Source organism: Agelaius phoeniceus, chromosome 15 (assembly GCF_051311805.1).
Source record: "Agelaius phoeniceus isolate bAgePho1 chromosome 15, bAgePho1.hap1, whole genome shotgun sequence".
Taxonomy (NCBI): Eukaryota; Metazoa; Chordata; class Aves; order Passeriformes; family Icteridae; genus Agelaius; species Agelaius phoeniceus.
In genome coordinates, this window is record NC_135279.1 from 5117925 (window position 1) to 5135144 (window position 17220).

The 17220-nt window shown below is 42.0% G+C and overlaps 1 protein-coding gene across 4 annotated transcripts in view; it reads right to left on the bottom strand.

The window, feature by feature from the left end:
* SGCD (sarcoglycan delta) overlaps nucleotides 1-17220 on the bottom strand; it is a 307095-nt gene that overhangs the window by 263083 nt on the left and 26792 nt on the right. Inside the window, exon 1 of one of the 4 annotated variants that reach the window (XM_077186363.1) lies at nucleotides 9830-9897. The exons of the other annotated variants lie outside the window; for them this stretch is intronic. The gene's annotated coding sequence lies outside the window, so the exon portion shown is untranslated. Of the gene's footprint in view, nucleotides 1-9829; nucleotides 9898-17220 lie in introns of those variants that run through there. 4 annotated transcript variants of the gene reach the window in all.

Sequence of the window (17220 nt, forward strand, 5' to 3'; positions counted from 1 at the left end):
ACCCCAGGTCAAAACAGGCAATGGCAGGGAAATGAGAAGCAAGTAGGTGCCTGATTTTTAATCTTTCATACAAGCTAATTTATGGAACAGTCACATTTTCCTTTTCCAAACTTTCTCATTCCACCCAAACCTAGCCACAATGAAAAATGATGCTGTGATTAGAGGCATGCTTAATTACTTTCCAGCAATAAAATTTTATGAACCAAGTTTTTATCCTAGCCTGTGTATTTTCTTATTTATTTTTATATAGTCATAAATATTCAAAGCCATTAAGATTATTATTAATTGCAGCAGAATGCAATTAGGTAGCTTTCTACAATAGCAGCCTTTAAAACTGCAATGTGTATTCACAGTTTTTCCAGCACCTGGCTTCAATTATTTAGCTCTTTGAGGATCTCTGTTATCATGATATAATGAATGTTCTACTTAAATAGCATCACTACCTGAAAGAAAGAACACTGATCTATTACTACATTAAGCTCAGCCGTGTAGTGAGTTGTGTCATATAATGAAACCTTCACAAAACTGATTACCTGCAGAGCCTCACACTGTTCAAAATGTTAGCAAGTCACATTCTCTTTCTGGCCACAAAGTTGTCATCTTTTCCTTCCCCCAAATAATTCCTCTTTAATCTTTTCACAGACTTTTACACCTGTGCTATGTATTTTCCAAACTAATGTTTTAAAAGGTGCTGATCCACCTCTCCCATGCACACCGGATGAAAATGGGTGTGCCTGCAGCAGGGAGAGACCATTTAGAAAATTATGGACATTGCACACTATAAAACACCCAAAATCCTGTTAGCAGACTGCCTTTTCAGAAGTTACTCCTCCAGAAAGGAGGAGTGACTCTTTTTGAAGGTCAGCAGCCTGACCTCGCTGATGTTTACAGCACTGACTTCCAGCAGCCACTTAAGGGATGCTTTCAGCATCTCGCCTCAGTAAGTGGTGGCAGCCTTCATAAAGGGCAGGATATTGTTACAGCTTGCAAGAGCTCACATTAACTTTTAGCCTAAGTGGTAAATTTTACTTTCAAACTGATCATTTTGCTTTTGAAAGCACGCCCTTAAACCATTTCAGCTTCACCTGACCTTGCTCCCACTCCCTGCTCCTCTCTGCCTCGCACTCCTGCAGGTATCAGTGCCCACCCCTCCCCTCCACACCTTCTGCAAGAACTGAAATGCTCATTTAGGAATATTTTGCCCATTTATATTATTGTCCTCCTTGTTCAACTTGCTAATGGAGAGGCAAAACTCAGGGTGATGAGGAAAGCCAAGGCAGAGTTCCAGGGCAGCACAGAGGCTGCTGCAGTGAACTCAGAGTAAGGCAGCACATGGAGGGGATGGCTCCCAGGAGGGGATGCAAGGAAGGCAATTTCCAGCCCTGCACAAAGCCAGCAGCAGCAAGGCACAGGCATTTAGCCTGCTCCATTCCCACAACGTGGCTGCGTGGGAGACATGAAATGTGGCAAGTGCTCCTCGAAATCTCCTCAAGTCCCTCCTGGGATTTGGCAGAGGTTTATTGGTTTCTGCTCTGGTAATAGTAAAGCCAGCTGAAAGCACACCTGGGTGCTGGGGAGCATTGGACTTCAAAGATTTACAGCATCAGGGGTGGTGCTGCTCCCTGCATGCAAAACACAACTTGTACTTCTTACCAAAATTCTCAGACATTTCTCAGCTTCAGCTGCATAAAAAGCCCTCCTAAGCAGCTCACCTACCACTGGTTTTGCCTCTGTGAAAAACTGAGATGTTCCTAAAATGTTATACTGCAGTGCTCTCCAACTTTGATCCTGTAATCCCCTCCAAGAGAGGGGACCCTGGCACTGGTGCTCAGAGCTCACTGACAGCACAGGAGCCACCCACAGAGCTGCAATTTCAGGATTTAAAGAGGTGACTTGGGGAGCCCTGCACACGTACAGCAGGACAGGGGACTTGTGGTGCTCCACTCTAAACTGAGGTGTAAGTAGTTTTATTCCTTGTTGTTCAGTCAAAATATACTGATGCAGACCCACTACCTCACCTGAGATTATTATTTTAGGGCTGTATAACTCTATCCAAAAAAACCACACTCCGGTCAACTTTTTTCTTACTAATGCTCCTTGCATTATTAAAGAAGAAAAGAAATAAAAAATTAAATGAGAAGAAAATCTTAAAGAAATTTTTAAAAAAATAAGAATAATAGAAATAAATTCATAGTCCTATCTGCTTGCCCTAAAGGCTTATTTACTCATCTGCCTCTTGTTTGGGACAAATACCTGTTCCACAGAAACCAGCTTTCAGAAGGGGGCAAAAAGCACTCCAGTCATTATTGTATCAAGATGGAGATCATCCAGCCAAAATGCATGACATGAATAAATGCAGTGATTAGTCAAAAGGAGACAAGTGAATTAGCAAGACAGCATTCCTACTGCAACAACTATTTTTTGCTGCATAATACAAGATACCAAATTTACTTTCCAACTTGATTTATAACTTCAGAACTAATGCAGCAATTAACTACAAATTGACAAGTATGTTTTACTAGCAGCCAAGATTTCAATTAAAAAAAAAATCCCAGTAAACTTAACACAAAGCTTTCAAAGTACTTTAGGAAATAAGGATCTAGAAAGAGGTTAATATTGTTAATTTTTTTTTTGCATTGGCATATGAAAATTTAATACATTAGAAAAGAACTAAGCTGAAACTGAAAAAAAGCTTTTACCAAATCCTGGTGACATCATTTTTGCTGAAACAATTTGGAAAATCAGAGAGATTAAAGCTGAAATCCATTAGTAAGATAGCAAGTAAATGTAAACATAACTTTCTGCAATTTCTGCTGATTCAATTTTGAAAACCTACAGGATTAAAACTAAGGCCTACTTATAAGATGGCAAGTGAGCACAAAGTTATTACTCTTCAAATCACAGCACTTTTATATTAAAATAATCAATGAGAAATCACATTAAAGCTGCTTTTCACATTCATCAGATTATTTGGTAAAGATGCTAACAAAATTAAATCCCTCCAAACAAATATAAAATTATCCAGATCACAAAAAAAACCCCACATTCCAAGATAACAGTCAAAACCCAGAATCAAATTTATAATGCAATTCAACAAAGTATTATTAAATTAGGCCCAACTGGGGAAAAAGAGACTCTGTCCCTAGTGCTGGCTGCTCCATACCCTGGCAGGCCAGGATGCTGCTGGGAAATCAGCCAGGCTGATTACTGTTATAAGAAATCTTTTATTTGGCTCTTCAAACTGCTGATGTCAGCTCCTTCCACTCTTAAAAGAGCCCATGTTAGACTACAAATAAGAGAACAAACTGAAGGATTGCAAGTAGGGATTAAGGAGAAACAAACCTATTAGTCCAGTAGGAGTCCACACCATTTTTTCAGTAGGGCAGTTAAGTACATCAGATGATACAGAGCAAGAGAATGATGGGGATTTTTGGGGTCATCAGCCAAGGGTGGGAATGGGCCACTGAGACCTTAAATTCATCTTTTCCCCCTCCCCACCAGGCACAGCCAGCAGTGCAATAATCCCTAATCCAGACCCCCAAACCTCCACACAACTCCTGCTTCCCCCTTGCCTTCTTGCAGAGCAAAAACCCAAATATACAGCAGTGGGGAGCCTAAACAGCCAGGTAGAAATCACCTGGAAAGATACACCACCCAACAGCTAGGGTAAAAATGTGATCCTGACTTCCCAGCAAGCAAAGGAAAGCAGCTGCTTCATGTCCCAGAGCAGCAATCAGTCCCCCACTGGTGGAGCCCAAAGCTTGGAGCAGTGCCTGAGCAGCCTTCCTGCTGCCCTGGGATCCTCCTGCTGCCCTCAGACCACAGCAGAAATCTGCAACAAGAGCATATTCTGCACTTTATAAAGCCTCTGATAATTCCACCATTTCCTGCCCTCCAGCCCAAGATTGTAGATTTTATTTTTCTCTGAAAAATAAAATCTTTCTCTGATTTTCTTTCTTTCTCTGATTCTAACAGCACCGAATTAAGACACAGGTTCTGGCTGGCAGCCTTGAGTGACCCTTTTAAAGGCCTGAAATATATTTAAACTCACTGGCAAAGGAAGCCTGGCAGGCTGCTTTTACATGGCCAAACAGGGCTCAGTCACAGCAACACCCCCACAGACCAGATAGGATGAAAAGGGCAAGTCTCTCAAAATATGGCTCTGACTTTGAAATTCAGATGACAGGGCTTCTGTACACAGGGTATTTGACAGTTCTCTAACACAGCAGCTCTGGTCACCCCTTGAAAAAAATTAATCAAAATTTCCATAAAGACAAGCTTTTCCAATTCTGCCTTCATAACTTTGCTGAAGGGGTCCAGAGCCTTTAGAGGGAGCAGGCAGATTGAAGCAAACACGTCAACTCCTGCAGCCCAGAGCTACCAAAGTGAGTTTTCTCCTCCTTTTTTTATGTTAAAAGTGCATAATTAAAGAGAATGCATCAAATCCAGCCATGAAGCAAATAAATCATACAGCTGAGCACAAAATAATTAGTTATTAAAAAAAGTCATCTCCTCAGAAAAATAACATAACTGGATTAGGAAACTTTATTAACAGTCCAGAGGAGGAAGGGTTGCTATGATGATTTAAATATTATTACCCAAGTGAAACTTGAAAATCTTGCAGCATGTAGCAGAGATGAGCAGAGACCAGCAGGGGTGTCCCAAGGCAGTTGTGTGCCTGTCACACCCCCCTGGCACTGCCCCTCTGCTGCCAATTCACAGCCATGGAAGGACAGCAGATATCCAGGGGAACATAAAACATCCAAGGGAATCACCACCCTGTGCAGGACCACCAGGGATTTCTCATCTTCTGACTGTCAGTTTAAGCCAGGGAGAAAGAGGAAGAAGGGCAACAAAAGGGCCAAGGAAGACGTGGGCAGCTGTGGGAAGGAGCACAATGTCCTGAGCATGTTTGGAGCTTCTCTCCAAACCCAGAGCAGGGACTGCTCCAAGCACCTTCCTCTGCCCACCCTGCCTGGAGCAATTGCACCCAGCCACAGCAGAATTAGCACAGCTCTTTCACAGATCAAGGCACCCTGGAGCTGAACTGGAAAACTTCCATGAAATAAAGCAGGATGTTTGTTTACCTCCAGCCTGACACCTTCGTTTTTACTGTGAAATCTTCCACTTTACCAATCCAAATTTGAGAGTCAGGGAAGCCCCAAAACAAACCTGCAAGGAAACCACTTAAAAATCATCATAACAATAACAGAATGAATTTAATTCCATGTCAGGAAGAGATGAAAAAGGGCAAATATAATGCTTCACACCAGCTTGTGAAATGCCCAGCTGTGTCAGAGAGAGAGGACTGTGCAGGGTATTTACTGCCACTATGACTCCTGAATAAAAACCCAGCAGTTACAGGATCACACTGGTTTGGTTATCTTTTAATTTACTGTGCTTTTAAATCACCCCTAAATCACCACATTATCACTTCAAAGCACAAACCTCAGTTCTTTTATACCTTACAGCAGCACCTCCTGCACGCTGTACACATGTACCTGGTCCCTTGAGTGCTCCCCATCATAAATAAGATTATTAGAGCAGCTCTTCACTCACAGCTCAGGGCCACACTGTACCAAGCCCTGGACAAACAAGCAGAATAGCCTCTGTCCTGGACAGCTCCCCACCTCATTCATCTGCTCCTGTTCACATTTATCTCACTTCAACAAAGCAAAACCAGTTCCTATTCCTGTGTCTGCCACAGCACTGAACATGACATTAGTAGTTAACAACAGCTTTAACTCATTTTGTCTAATTTGAAATCTCAGATTAAAAAAAAAATTTAAAAAATCTAAGTTTTCAGCAACTTTTTCTTTCAGAAAGTTTCAAAGTTAGTGAGATCCATTTAAAAAACAGAGACAAAAGGCCTAAAGGGCATGGACTGAAAAAAAAATTAATACATAGAGGCTGTAAGGGAATCATATGACAAATATAACTGAAGCCAGACCACTGAATGAGTAAAAACCATCCAGCAAAAAAGATTGTGTAAGGGTAAAAATGAAGTGTGATAGTCCTGTCACCTTTGGGGCTTCAAGGGATGAGTAATGAAAAGTCCTGGATTAGAGCTCATAGAAAACAGGGCTGAAAGGGATCTCCAGAGGTTATCTAGTCCACCTCCACACCCCAGAGCAGGAGCAGCTCTACAGCTATCATTTCTGACAGATGTTTTTCTAACATATTCTTAAAGACCTGCAAGGATGGAATTGCCACAACCCCCATAAGCAATCTAATGGTATATTTCATCCTAGAAAGTTTTTGTCACAAAAGTAAATCTCACTTGCTGCAATTGAAGCCCATCCTTTCTCACCTCATCCCCCATGGACAAGGTGTGTTTTCCCTTCCCTGTGCAGCAGAAGAAAAAGGCAGGAACGTTGGGACAGACTCAACCACCAGATTCTAATTTTTGCCACTGCCACTCCCTCTCCTCTATTTGGTTTGTCATCTGATTTTTTTGGATGGCATACTAAAAGTAACATGTGGTAACAGGACAGAAACTTAAATTGATATGTCCTGTCTAGAAATGGGTACTCCTGACCACAGGAGGACAGGGACCTGTTGGAGTCAGTCCAGAGGAGGCCACAAAGATGCTCAGGGGCTGGAGCACCTGTGCTGTGAAAACAGGCTGATAGAGCTGAGGTTGCTCAGCCTGGAGAAGACCCTGGGGAGATCTTCAAGCCCCTTCCAGTGCCTAAAGGGACTCAAAGAGCTGGAGAGGGACTTTGGAAAAGGGCTTTCAATTGAAGGAGGACAGGTTTAGCTTAAAAGGATGCAATCCTTCCCTGTGAGGGGTCTCTGGGCACAGGTTGGCCAGAGAAGCTGTGGCTGCCCCTGGATCCCTGAAGTGTCCAAGGCCAGGCTGGAGAGGGCTTGGAGCAACCTGGGATAGTGGGAGGTGTCCCTGTCCATGGCATGGGAGTTGGAGTAAGATGAGCTTGAAGATCCATTTCAGCCCAAACCATTTTTCTGGTTCTAAGTGGATCCTCTCTTCTCTGTAAAAATGAAGGGAGCATCATGATTCTTCCTCCCACGACCACAGAGCTGGTAATCCTGTGAGGATATGGAGTCCAGCCATTCTCATCCCTCTGACCCTTTCCTTTTCAAGTCACAGGCTCTAACCAGGGGACAACACTAAAAAATGGGAAGGGACAGAAACAATAAACAGAAGACAGAAGCAGCTGTTGACCATGTTTTCAAGGGACAAGTCTCTAGGTAAACACAGGGAACAAAACCAAGTTCTCCAGTCAACTGAAAGCTTTGACTTGATGCAGATACTGCCTGGGAAATGACAATGGACTGTGCTATACAGGATCTCTTATTTGACCTGCATTATTATGGCATTAAGTATGAGTCAAGCAGGCTTCTGAGAGCAAGGAAGCAGGGGCTGGTGAAAGATATATTTTCTTAATAAACACAAAATTATAAGCCAGTACTTTCTGGATATTTATAAAAGACAGTAACACCACAGGAATGAAAGCTGTGGGGGTCTTTATATTTGCTTGGTGAGCTCTGTTTGTGCACTCAAATCCAAAGCTTCAGATCTTCAGGCTGTTCTCCCCAAATACAGGGGCAAGCATCTTTTCAGGATGAGAGCTCAGATTTTTGCTTTATCACACCATTTTGACAGCTAAGGTCTTTCTAAAAACCACTAAATATCTTGGAATTCCTAACATCAGTACAAGCACTACCAATAGGAGAATTCCTAAGAGTATCTCTGACTCAAACAGTACTTTTTTTTTTGTTTATTAATCCAGTGACCTGCTCTGTTTCCTAATGCAAATTAAATATCCAAGAAAAGAGATGAAGGAGGGATGTAAAAGTTGTTCCACTTCCCTTATGCCTTCCAGCCAAAAGCTCGTCCCCTTTTCTGAGCCTTTTATAGTCTAGGCAGGTCTCACCAGCATCACCAGCCAAGGGAGAGCTCTTGCCTAAGGAACTGTCTGCCTAAACTCCTCAATTTATTAGAGCTTACAGACATCAGGAGCAAAGAGGTGCAGTCAGCAAAGGTGAGCTGCAGAAGAAAGAAAATAAAAACCATTCATTATACACACAAGCCTTGACTGCAGAATTGAAAGTTGTGCAAAACAAAGGGCCCTGATTAATCATCAATTATACCATGTATCTCTTAAAAGCCATACATTCACTTTAGCCATCTGAAAATCACAGCCAAGATGATGTGGTCACTCAATCTCACAGCTTCAAAGCACACAGTAACAAGCTTTCTCCCTTCTGGATCAGTTCCTTCCTCTGATCTCTTCAGGTACATTGACTTATTGCAATTAGGAATACACATTTAGCAGAATCGAAATTAATGGACCTACATAAAAGGAGTGCCTGGCTCTCTGAGCAATCCCAATGCCAAACTCCTTAGTAAGGAAAAATTTCCATTCAAAGTAATGGGAATACAAAACACTTTAGTCTTGGCCCTTTGGGATTGATTTTTAGAAGAAAGCTGCTTCTATTTCAGTACCAAAGCAAGTAGCCAGACTTTGCTAAGTAGTAACTCCACTTTTGTGCTCACCAGATGCTAAGACCTTACAAAAAATGTAAAAGAAAGTGGGTTTAAATGTGCTGCCATGCCTGTGGTGTTCAATGACTGATCTTGAGTCTTCTGGGGGAAAAAGGGGAAGGAAGGAAACAAAATCCTAACTGTACTTGTAGTCTGCTTTCCTTGCTTTAAAGTGGACTTCTTTCACCTGTCCAAAAATTAGACCTGTCCTACTGTTCTATCTAAGAAAAATACACCAAATGCCATTGCCATAAAGACATCAACAGGAGCTTGGATCCCGATCATCAAAATTTTAACTGGATCTTGAAATGATCAAAATTAGATGTTGTTTAAAAAATAATTTTAAAACCCCCAAACACAAGACTCCTGCCATGTTCTCTGAGCTCTTTTCAGTCAAGACTTGCCTTTGAGTCAAATGTGTCTGTTAATTAACAACTAGTCTTTGGAAAATTAACAAAGGATAGCAGTACCAAAGGCTATGGATGTTACAAAGAGAAACAAGAATAATGTTGTTAGCTTTTTGCTATGCTAGATGAGACATTTCTGTGCCAGAGGCACAAGTAATGGAAATGTACTTTTATATAAATCTCCTTTCTTTGCTTGGATTATTTTAAATGACTCCACTACAGTGTATATTAACCTAGCCACCAACCTTCCTGCAGTCAGCTTTCTTTTTACAGTTTATTAAGAACACAACCACCAAGGAATCGCCAAAGGATGTGAATATCATCACACTCTCCCTTTGTTTGTTTAACACACAGAATGGCCGTGCAAGAAACTGAACAAAAACCAAATTCTGGGAGGCAAATCCTCTGTCCCTGTCACCTTATATTGAAGCCTTTGCATCAGATCTGAGGTAGGAACAGGGCAGCTCCCTTGGCCTTGGCCAGGGGTTACAAGGGACAAGCACCTGAGAAATGCAGCTGTTTTCTTCCCCTCTCCTCCCTGAACCAGCCTCTAAATGCCTTTTTTCAGAAGCTGGAAGCCACAGTGTGACTGGTCAAGAAAAAACAGATCAGGGGTCAAGTCAGAAACACGCTCCATATTTCTCAAAATCCCTTTTACTGCTCCTTGCTACTCCATCCCAAAGCTGTGCCCAACACTGACCAAACACAGCTACAGGGGTGAATACTGCTCTTCCTTTTCCCATATTAAGGTTACATGTTGCAAGGCTTCACTTCCCCAGAAAAGTACAACTGTGTGAACACACAACAATATTCAAAACCAAGAGTGAAATATCACTTTCTTTTCCAGTATGTTGCATTCAACACTTTTCCTAATTTTCCTACCCTAGAGCTCAGATAGCAGCATCCTACTTACTCTGTCAGGGTACAGGGGAAGTTCAGCATTTAGCAATGGTGAGAAAATTGGTTTAGATCCCTGAGGGAAGGTGCTGTAGAAGTGCATTCAATTCAGTTGTAATTCAATCCAGTTTGCTGGAGCTGAAAGAAAATAAAACACTTTCAAAGTTAAAGGGAAAGCCAGCATTAATTTTATTTTTTATATGTGTGTGTACATATATAGACACACACACACACACAAATATTTTTATGCAAACATATATTTATGTATGCTTGCATAATGTATTTTATTTTTGTGTGTTGGCATATATACACAGACACCTACACCTACAAACACACACAAAGCTTTATAATTTTAGGAAGTGAAATTTCTAAGTAGAGCACTGGAAGGACAAGGTTAGCATAAGGCAAGTTCTGCCAGGCATACAGAAGCACACACTGCATGGAAAAGAATAGTTAAAGGCATTTTCTTCTACTATCATAATTTTTTTTTTCCTCAGGATATGAACAACACAAAATCAAAGCAATTAAATCATTACCCTAAGGAAAAAAAACCCAGTAATTGTGCTTAATCCTCCGAGTTACTTAATGAATACACCTAATTTACTTTGACTAACAGAAAACATATTTTTTTTCCTCCAAAGCTGACAAAGGTCAAATTCAAAGAAACCAAAGTAACTCCCACAGTACTTTCCTCAAAAGAGAGGGAAAATACAGCCCACAGTATGTAATTATCTAAAGGTAAACAACCAGGAAGGCCCACTGCAAAGTGTACCTGTGATTTATAATGCTGAAGAGCCTCCAAGGGGAGAGCCTGCAACAAGTTCTCTCCCCATTTTTATCTGCATGAGATGAATTGCAGGGTGGGGAGATGAGTTCTGCCACTTAAATTCTGCAGGATCGATATTTTATCCCTGGAAGTTTGGTTCACAGCATGAAAACTCCCCAGCTACACTAAACAAGGCAGAAGAACTGGTTGAGACAAGCAAATTACATTATCTGCCCCTCTCTGACCTCCAGCACCTTGGAAAAATGGGGTGGAGGGAAGAGCCGGCGGCGCCGGCGCCAGCAGAGCTCCCCGAGCTCCTCAGCCTTGGCAGAATTAGAGGGGCAGCTTTACACATGGCTGAACTGTTCTGGAACAATCTCTCTAATGCAGCTGACACAAACAGGGCTTCCCTCCAATGCCAGGCAAGCATGGCCCACATGTTTGCTGCTCTTGCACAGGATTCCTGACGGCAGCCCGGCGACGTTTCCCGAGGGGAGTTTGCGGCCAAGAGCGGCACAGGGGTCAGTAAAGTCTTGGGAAAACATGAGTGGGTGGGGAATATCCAGAACCAATTTCCAGGCCAGACCCACTCAAGGGCACTCCTGTAGAAACATGGGCACATTTTTTGGGGGGGGGTACAAAAGAGCTGAGGAAGCAAAAGACTCAGTTGTCTCTGGGAGAGATTGCTGAGAAAGGACCTTTCAAGACTTCTTGGTTTAACATTTCAACACTCAGTGATGCACGTTTCCTCAGTGATGAAAATAAAGATGAGCATTTTCACCATTTTTACATATACCAACTCAACACATGAGCATTTCCACCATTTTTACATATACCAACTCAACACATGAGTATTTCCACCATTTTTACATATACCAACCCAACAAATTACCATTTCCACCATTTTTTACACATACCAACTCAACACATATATTCCCTCGTTTCAGAGCAAAATGGCATCAGTGCCTGTACCCAGGAATTCAGGAAAGGACTTTACAGATGTAAAGTAAGGGCAAAGGCTGCCAAAGGTCAATCTCTGAGATCAAAGGGAAAGGTGCCATAGGGAACATCTCTGCTCAGTCCCTGAAACCTCAGCACTCTGTACTGAGATTTAGTGCATATGTACTCAGCAGTACATACAATGTTGACAAAGCTTTTATTTTTAAACAAATAAAGGCCAGAAAGTACAGATTTCCTTAACTCTCATGGGCCTTCAATTATGCAGTGCTGCCTCTACCATGTAAGCAATTTTCCAGAGCTTTAGCACTTGACATTTTGAGATAAAATGTCATGAATAGTATTTGTGTACCTCTCTCCATCTGTGCCACTCTGCCCCTCCCTCCACTTCAACTTGAAATCTTTCAAGGCATCAGACTACTGGTTCAAACTATCCCTTTCCTTTGCTTTCTTCAAGTTTAGGATCAAAGACCAGACAGACTTTAATGGTATCTTGCAAACAGTTTGCTCTAAGTCTCATTTCAAGAGCTTTTCTCCTCTATTCTGCCCACTACACTAAGCTAATCAATGACTTTTCTGCTCATTAAGTACTGCTGGTGGAATCACTCCTGCCCCTCAGGAAGACTCTGCTGCCTGTTTGCTTCTCCTGCCTTTTCTCTTTCCAGCCCAGGACCACAACAATCTCTGAAAGAGATCAATGGCCTCTGCTCAGGTCAGAGCTTTTTGGCCTTTATGTTGTGCCAAACCTGAGAGTCTCTCAACTGGAGACTCCAAACTTCACCTTCCCGTGCTTTGACTCTGATCTCCTCACGCTCATCCTCCTTAAATCTATCCTCATTTGCCTCCTCTCTTGAGCAAGAAACAAGAGGCGAACAGGAGGTAAAAAATTGAACAACAATTTTCAGTGAACTTCTAGACTGCCTCAGATGTGAAGCAGGGACATAGGAAACTGATTTGTCAAGTTAAGCCAGTAAGAAGAGGGAGTTTAATGGTGTTGTGTGTGTCTGACTGGTTCCTCCACTGGCACGTGGATTTATCATCAAACTGAAGGACAGTCATTAATTTTATCACACTCTTCTGAGCACACAGTTGTGGTGAACCTACCTCCTGAAAAGCAGATTTCAGATGCATTTTCTCCACCTGAAGATGGAGAGAACCTATATCCCAGCACCCTCTTGTTCTTATCTGATACAAATATGCTGCTTTCCAATTTCACTCTATCTTGTCTGTACTTTTATCTCACTTTTCTCTAATTGTACAGCTCTTCCTGAAAGGTCAATTGTTCCTCATCCAGCCAATGGCCTCCCAATGGAGTCTGAACTGATTATGAGCCCCTGCTTACTTTTAAAAGCTATGGTGAAGATGATGTTTGGCATTATTAAGATGTGACGTCCTGTCAAAGATGCCTTCACAACTGGAAGAGCCAATGTGACAGCTCTGAGCTTAGAGAAAAAAATAATATTTTTTTTAAAAAAAAAGTTGCTTTTCTTCTTCTGTAGCATTTGCCCTGTGCTGTCAGGCTGCACGAGGGGGCCGTGCTCACACCTGTTACCCAGGCCCCTGAAGGAATCCTTCACAAGAGTGACTCTGCCTGCAAAGCAAACGGGAGGAGTTTGAAGATGGCATGTGAAAAGCTGCCACAGGTCCTCCAGAAATCAGAACTCTTGGCTGTTCATCTCCTGAGAGCTGACCTGGGGCACAGGAAACCACAGGGCCTGTGAAACACGAAGCAATCACACTGAACTCTCTTGCAGCCATTTGCATTTTCAACCTTTTCTCTTCAGAGAGATGCCCTGTGCCTGGGGGAATATTTGCCTCTGTTCACAGCTGACTTTTATTCTAAGTTAGAATCTGTTGGCTCTTCTTTTTTAGTTGGCAGTGAAGTTGTGGCTCTGTTAGATAAATGTTCTTTTCTGTTGCTTCTTGTATAAAATTCCAGGAAGATGTGGCCTCCAACACCAAACGTGGTCCCAGAACACCGGGGCAGAAATAAAATAGTGTCACTATTATTGAAAGTGCTCAGCAAATCCTACTCTGAGAGCAGTTGCTGAATAAAAATGTTCACTCTGGCTAGGAAAAAAAAGTATGAAATAAACTACAAATGTTGAATTATAAAGCTTGAAATTCAGAAATATGTATTAATCCTTCAGATTTGTTACCCTGATGTCTAGGATTAATTCTTTGGTTTTTGTTTTGGTTTGGGGATTTTTTGTCACATGGGGACTTTACTAAAGTGATCAATTTTAAATATAAAAAATAGCTTAGGACATGTGTACAAGTACAGCAAAAGGAACATATTATAGAAGACAAAGACAAGGCTTTATGGTTTTGATATTGGTTTTTTCCATGGAGGGGTTCATGGGATTTGTACTTGAGCTCCTTCTGGGTATTTAAGCTCATAAATACTACTGAATATATTAACAAACTCAAAGTTGCTGGTCCCTAGAGTTAATGTAATTAACCACTCAAAGTCTTTGCTGTTACAAATGAAATCAGATTGTGTCACAGGAGGCAGCAAACCTCAAAAAAGCTGATCTGTCCTCTCTGAGGTGCAACTGAGCACTTGTTTCCATGTAACAATGTTATTAATGGATGTACAGCCCGCTGCTTTATTGAGAGAAACACTCTTAAAAATAAAAATGGGGCAGTTGAAAATGCATTTCCTCCCCTAAAGACCCTCAGCCCTCCCATCCAGCAAGGCTCTATGAAAGGTGAAAAACCACTTGGAAATTCACCTAAAAGCCTCCTGTCCTACCACCACTCCAGTCACTACAGCAAAATACTTTTCAAAGTATTTATCAGCAGATGGAAGTTAATACAGATGAAGTGGTTACACAATACTGGAAGAGGGTGGCTAATCATGTTGTTTCTCAGAACAAGGCAGTTTTCATCAAATTGACAATTAAGTGGGAAATAGGCACCCTAGAAAGTATTGGGATTTCTAGGAGTCTGTGTCCCACCTGTTCTCAGAGAAGCAGGGGACGTTTTGGTGCACACTAAAAATCCATATATAAAAATACATTGTCAGGCACAAGTGTAACCCTTTCAATCCCTCTTCACACTTGGGTGCTGCAGGGTCAGTAGATCTGAGTGTGTGTCAAAAATTAAACCCAGAGCCCCTGAGGCAGCATCTGCTCCCAGCACAGTGAGAGCTGACAGGGCTCTCTGCTAAGGGACCTCACCCAGCAGAAAACATCCCATGTTTGAGGGAAGATCTTAGCAAAAGACAAGTTCAAAGTCCAAAGAAACAAGAGGAGAATTGGGGCAGTCTGCAAAGTAATGGTAACCCAGCTAAAGGAAATCCTACCAAGCCACAGTAACAAAAGCAATGTAAATTCTGCTTTTAAGAAGAGAAAAATCTCACTTGCTACCTCATGGGACTGGGCTGTCCCACCACAAACAGCAAGGATGAGTGAAAGAAGTCTGGACTCCTCCATTCAATTCTGCCATTCCTGCAGATGGGAGCATGAGAAAATTCAACATCTGTAACTAGTAGATATGTTGAATTATTCAAAAAGTAAAGTGCTAGATTTGGGTCAAGCAAACAGGACCAGAGGCCAGGTGTCAGTGCTGCAGTCAGCAGAGCACAGAATGGTGACAGCCACAGCAGAGCCTGCACTGTAGGCATGGAGCAAAGCTTCTGAAGTAAGAGTGTGCTTCCAGAGAAACAAATGGGGTTAGGAGCTTAATTCCCCTTAAATGAGTTGTCTTTCTAAATGCAGCAATGGCCTTTTTGCTCATCCCAAATATTACAAGTTGCCCACAAACCCCCATCCTCTGTGCTGAAGCAGTTATCTGTCATATTTCTTTCTCCAGAAATAAATCAAAATGGAAATAAAAAAAAAAAGAGTTGATGCAATTTGTTCAATTAGTTGGACAGTTTCTTACTAATGTGGTATTTTAAGCTTTGTGCAAGAGGAGTTTTTCAAACTACAGCACTTTGAATATGCAAGTATTAGCAGGAATGTGTCTCCTTTTAGTCTCCCAGTCAAGAAAGTGTGCTTGACACAAATGTCAACAGTGTCATGAACATCAAACTTCTTTTCTGCCATTTTATAGCCACTCATCTCGAGCTGACACTGTACAGGCTCTTCACTGCTGGCATCAGATGGGGTATCAGCATCCAGAGCAGCCTCACAGCAGCTGCTGGATGAAGAGTTTCTATGATTACCTTTAAAAACATCAATCGTCCGCCACGTTCAGCATTCAGGTTTGTTCATCAGTTAGTAATAACATCCCTAGCTGAGCTGAAAACATGTTCTCAGTGAGGGCTGGGGAAAGGAAAGCTTAAACAGTTGACAGCAGTTAGAGATGAAGCAGACTATGCTGTTCTTTTCTGAAAAGAGGGTGCAGTGATTCCAGCAGGCTTCTGAAACAGAAGAAGCTGCAAGATTATGGAAACAGACCTTTTCTTCTGGTTTTTCTGACAGCTACAATTCTACATTCCTCAGCCCTGTCCTGCAATTAAAAGGGGAAGATATCAGAAATAGCTGAAGAAGCAAGAAAACAAGAAAAGAAAAATAAGCTGATTCCAGCTACTCTTCTATTCTCCATGTGTGCTATACACATTTCATTATTAGATTAGAAGCATCTTGCAGCACCATCTCCACAGGCTTTGAAATTGCCACCATAAAAGTACATCACAGAAGTTATTTTTAAACTGTGGATTTTGTTACAGAGAGAATCTCATTTTTAAAAATTTAATGGAAGGAAAGCATTTATTAGAAGACTATGACAGCTGAGGGGAAAAAATATTCATCATATTCAGAGAATACAGAAGAGAAAACCAACTTGGAATGTGTTCTTGCTCTCTCAGCCTGAATACCTCTCTCTTCCCTGACTGGTGTCAAATATGATCAATCAAACTAATTCTGCACATACTGAAAAAGAGCTTCTCCAACTCATTTGGCTCTGCAGTCACAGCCTCCCCTCATCCACACTGAAGCTAAGACTGCCACCTAAATGAAAAGGTGCTGGTTCCATATGCTGGAATGCAGGTGGATCTCCAAGAAGTCAATCAATCTGATGTTCAGGATGTACCAGTGCCTGCAACGTGCATCAGTCTCGAGGCCAAAATGAAAGTAACAGATCTCTTGTGAAGGCAGTGCCTGTGGCCACAGCCCTTTCCCACCTTCACTGGTTAGATGCTCTTCAACCTCCCTCATTTCCCTGCAGGCCAATATCTGCCCCCCTTGTGCTGCTCAACACCTCCACAGTGGTTCAGGGCCCTCAACAACAGGTTAAGATGGAAAAAATGTGCATCAAGCCAAACTCACACTGAGTTTGGAAAGTCCTCAGCTGCCAAAAGCAAGTGAATGCATGCCCTGCTCAGGTGCACAAAAAAGAGGAGAGGAAAAAGGGCCACATGCAAGAGGAAGGATAAGACCCATGTTAAATGGGAAGATCTCTCCCATACACAAGCAAATAAACTTTCATGCATTATTCAGAGACTGTGCAGTCACTGACCGGGTACATTTCTTCTAGAAAGGAAAAAAAAAAACATTCAATGTTCTCTTAGCTTCAAAACTGCAGCATTGCCCCAGGGTAAAGATCCAGGGAAGCAGCTGGGATGTGAGGCCAGTTAACAAGTCAAACAGCACAAGAGGGGTTTAAGGTTTTACTTTTTTTAGAGGCCAGACACTTGTCCAAGGAATTGTTACACTGAACTGGGTCTAGGTTTGAAA